The following is a 4,563-nucleotide window of genomic DNA, read 5'->3' as shown; positions in this document are numbered from 1 at the left end:
TAATTCAGCGATGTATCGAATAATCTCGCAGCTAAAATTTTGTGGACATGAGGTCACAGAATCGGAAATGCTTGAAAAAACATTTTCCACGTTTCATGCATCAAATATTACTCTACAGCAACAATATAGAGTACGTGGATTTGCGAGATATTCTGAACTCATCGCCAGTCTTCTTGTGGCGGAAAAAAACAACGAGCTATTAATGAGAAATCATCAGTCCCGACCCACTGGAACAACAGCATTTCCAGAAGTAAATGCTGTAAGTAAAAATGAATTTAAACCTGGAAACCAAAATCAAATTCAAAGACAAGGTTTTGGTCGAGGTCTAGGTCGAGGTCGAGGTCGAGGTCGTGGACGTGGAATTGGCCGTGGTCGTGGTCGAGGCCGTGGTTTTGAAAACAATAGAGATAGTTATTTTTATAATTCATCTCAAAAGAGCGTCCCAAACCATCCACAGAAAAGGCACCATGAGAATACAAGTGTTAATGAGAATCACTCAAAAAGATATGAAAGTTCTTGTTTCAGATGTGGTACTCCATGACATTGGTCCAAAATTTGTCGAGCCCCTGAACACCTTTGTAAACTTTATAAAGAATCATTAAAGGGGAAAGAAAAGGAGACCAACTTCACTGAACGCAGTGACCATTTGAGTGATTCAACTCATTTTGATGCTGGTGATTTTATGAATGATTTCTCTGGAAATGATCAATATGTTGGTGGGATAGAAATGAACAATATTGATGCTGCAGATTTTCTCAATGATTTCTCTGAAAATGAACAATATAGTGGTAGAATATAAATGTACAATAATTTATTTTTCATGTATCCATATAATGTTTTATTGTATAATTATGATATGTGTTATATTTAAATATATATTGCCAGTAATTTTATTTCATTGCATATTTTTTTGAAGTTCAAAAAATGGAAAATGCTATGAGCAAAGCTGAAGTTTGCATACCCGATAGTGGTACAACGCACACTATCCTCCGAGATAAAAGATATTTCTTGGAACTAAAACCAACAAAAACAACGGTGAATACAATATCAGGTCCTGTAGACTTGATTAAAGGATGTGGTAAAACACAATTTTTGTTACCTAATGGTACAAAATTTTTGATCAATGATGCTTTATATTCACCACAATCGAAAAGAAATTTGTTGAGTTTTAATGATATATATTCCCATGGATATGATACTCAAACAATGAATGAAGTGAATAAGAAATATATGTGTCTTATCACATATAAATCAGGAAAGAAATATGTGATTGAAAAACTACCAATGCTCCCTACTTGATTGCATTATACACATATAAGTCCGATTGAATCAAACATGGTAGTTGATAATTCTTCAATATTAACCAATTGGCATGATCGATTGGGACATCCTGGTTCAACAATGATGCGAAAAATTATAGAAAATACACATGGTCATCCGCTGAAAGACCAGAAGATCTTTCAGAATAATAAGTTTCAATGTAAAGCATGTTCTCTTGGAAAACTTATTATAAGACCATCACCAGCCAAAATCCAAACTGAATCACCAATGTTTCTTGAACGTATTCAGGGTGATATTTGTGGACCAATCCATCCACCATGTGGACCATTCAGATACTTTATGGTATTGATTGATGCCTCCAGCATATGGTCACATGTATGTTTATTGTCAACTCGAAATGTTGCATTTGCAAGATTACTTGCTCAAATAATAAAATTGAGGAATCAATTTCCCGATTATACAATCAAGAAAATTAGACTTGATAATGCTGGTGAATTTACTTTCCAAACTTTCAATGATTATTGTATGTCTATGGGAATCATTGTTGAGCATCCTGTTGCTCATGTACATACACAGAATGGATTGGCTGAATCATTGATTAAACGTCTACAAATGATTGTTAGACCAATGATTATGAAAACAAAGCTCTCTATTTCTATATGGGGACATGCAATTTTACACGCTGCTTCATTAATTCGCATCAGACCAAGTGCATATCATAAATACTCCCCATTGCAGCTTGCATTTGGTAAAGAACCAGACATTTCTCATCTGAGAATTTTTGGATGTATGGTGTATGTGCCTATTGCACCACCGCAACGAAAGAAAATGAGACCTCAAAGAAAGGTTGGAATTTATATCGGTTATGATAGTCCATCAATCATTCGATATCTTGAACCTCAGACAGGCGACGTGTTCACAACACGTTTTACTGATTGTCATTTTAATGAGAAAATCTTCCTAATGTTAGGGGGAGAACAGAAACATACCGAAAAGGAAATTACATGGCATGTATCATCATTGTTACATCTGGATCCAAGAACAAAACAATGTGAAAAAGATGTACAACAAATTGTACACTTGCAAAGAATAGCCAATCAAATACCAGATGCATTTGCTGACACAAAAGGGGTAACTAAATCATATATACATGCTGCAAATGCCCCTACTCGAATTGAAATTCCAAAGAAACAAATTGAAGATACTCATGATGTCATTAAACGCCTGAAGCGTGGAAGGCCAGTCGGTTCCAAGGATAAAAATCCTCGAAAAAGAAAATTTATAGAGAAACACGATGATCACAAAATAAAGAATGATGTTCCTGAAGAAACACATGATGATCACAAAATAGAGAATGATGTTCCTGAAGAAACACATGATGATGAAAATATTCTGTCAGAACCACAAACTGACGAGAATCATGAAATCTCTATCAATTACATTAATACTGGAAAAATATGGAACCGAAAAGATATAGAAGAAATTGATTATATATTTTCTTATAATGTGGCAATCGACATCATAAATGATAATGAAGATCATGAACCAAAATCTTTTGGTGAATGTAAAAATCGGCAGGATTGGATAAAATGGAAAGAAGCCATCCAGGTTGAATTGGATTCGCTAAATAAACGTAATGTTTTTGGACCTATAGTCCTTACACCTGAAGGTGTAAAACCTGTTGGATACAAATGAGTTTTTATTCGAAAGCGAAATGAGAAAAATGAAGTAGTGAGATATAAAGCTCGACTTGTTGCACAAGGTTTTTCTCAAAGGTCTGGAATTGATTATGAAGAAACGTATTCTCCCGTGATGGATGCAATTACGTTTCGGTATTTGATTAGCTTGGCGGTATCTGAAAATTTAGAAATGCGTCTTATGGATGTTGTTACAGCTTACTTATATGGATCACTTGATAGTAATATATATATGAAAATCCCTGAAGGATTTAAGATGCCTGAAGCACAAAGTTCAAAACCCATAGAATGTTATTCTGTGAAATTACAAAGATCATTATATGGGTTAAAGCAATCTGGTCGAATGTGGTATAATCGACTAAGTGATCACTTGATGAAAAAGGGATATGTAAATAATTCAATATGCCCTTGTGTTTTCATTAAGAAAACAATATCCGGATGCGTAATTATTGCTGTATATGTTGATGATTTAAACATTATTGGAACGAATAAGGAAATTCAAGAAGTTGTGTCATACTTGAAGGAAGAATTTGAAATGAAGGATCTTGGAAAAACCAAGTATTGTCTGGGTTTACAAATTGAACAAAAAGAATGTGGAATGTTTGTTCACCAGACAAATTATACATAAAAGATCCTTAAACGTTTTAATATGGATAAATCAAATCCTTTAAGTACTCCAATGGTTGTTAGATCATTAAACATAGAAAAGTACCCATTCCGACCATGTGAAGAAGATGAAGATATTTTTGGTCCAGAAGTACCATATCTAAGTGCTATCGGTGCCCTTATGTATCTTACAAATTGTACAAGGCCTGATATATATTTTGCCGTAAATTTGTTGGCAAGATTTAACACATATCCAACAAAGAGACACTGGAACGGAATTAAACATATATTCCGTTATCTACGAGGAACGACAGACTTGGGACTTTTGTATTCAAAAGATGCTAATCCAAGTATAATTGGTTATGCCGATGCTGGATACTTATCTGATCCACAGAAGGCACGTTCCCAAACTGGATATGTTTTTACTCGTGGAGGCACTGCAATTTCTTGGCGTTCACAGAAACAAACGCTCGTAACAACTTCATCAAATCATGCCGAGATTATTGCACTGCATGAAGCAAGTCGTGAATGTGTGTGGTTAAAATCAATGACCCAACATATCCAAATCTCATGCGGATTATCATTCGACGAGAAGCCTGTGATACTATATGAAGATAATGCTGCATGTGTTGTTCAAATGAAAGAGGGATACATAAAAAGCGACAGAACTAAACATATTCCTCCTAAGTTCTTCGCATTCACCAAGGAGCTAGAGAAGAATAAATGTATTGATGTTCGTCATATTCAATCAAGTGAAAACTCATCAGATCTCTTCACAAAGGCACTTTCTACGTCAATATTCAGAAAGCACATATATAATATTGGGATGCGCAATCTACGAAATTTGTGAAGAATTGTTCGTGTCAACATGAGGGGGAGTTTACGTGACTGCACTCTTTTTCCCTTGCTATGGTTTTTATCCCAATGAGTTTTTCCTAGTAAGGTTTTTAACGAGGCAATATAAAAACACGTAATGAAG

This window comes from Primulina tabacum, chromosome 18 (assembly GCF_025594145.1).
Source record: "Primulina tabacum isolate GXHZ01 chromosome 18, ASM2559414v2, whole genome shotgun sequence".
Lineage (NCBI taxonomy): Eukaryota > Viridiplantae > Streptophyta > Magnoliopsida > Lamiales > Gesneriaceae > Primulina > Primulina tabacum.
Note: the sequence above shows the minus strand (reverse complement) of the source record.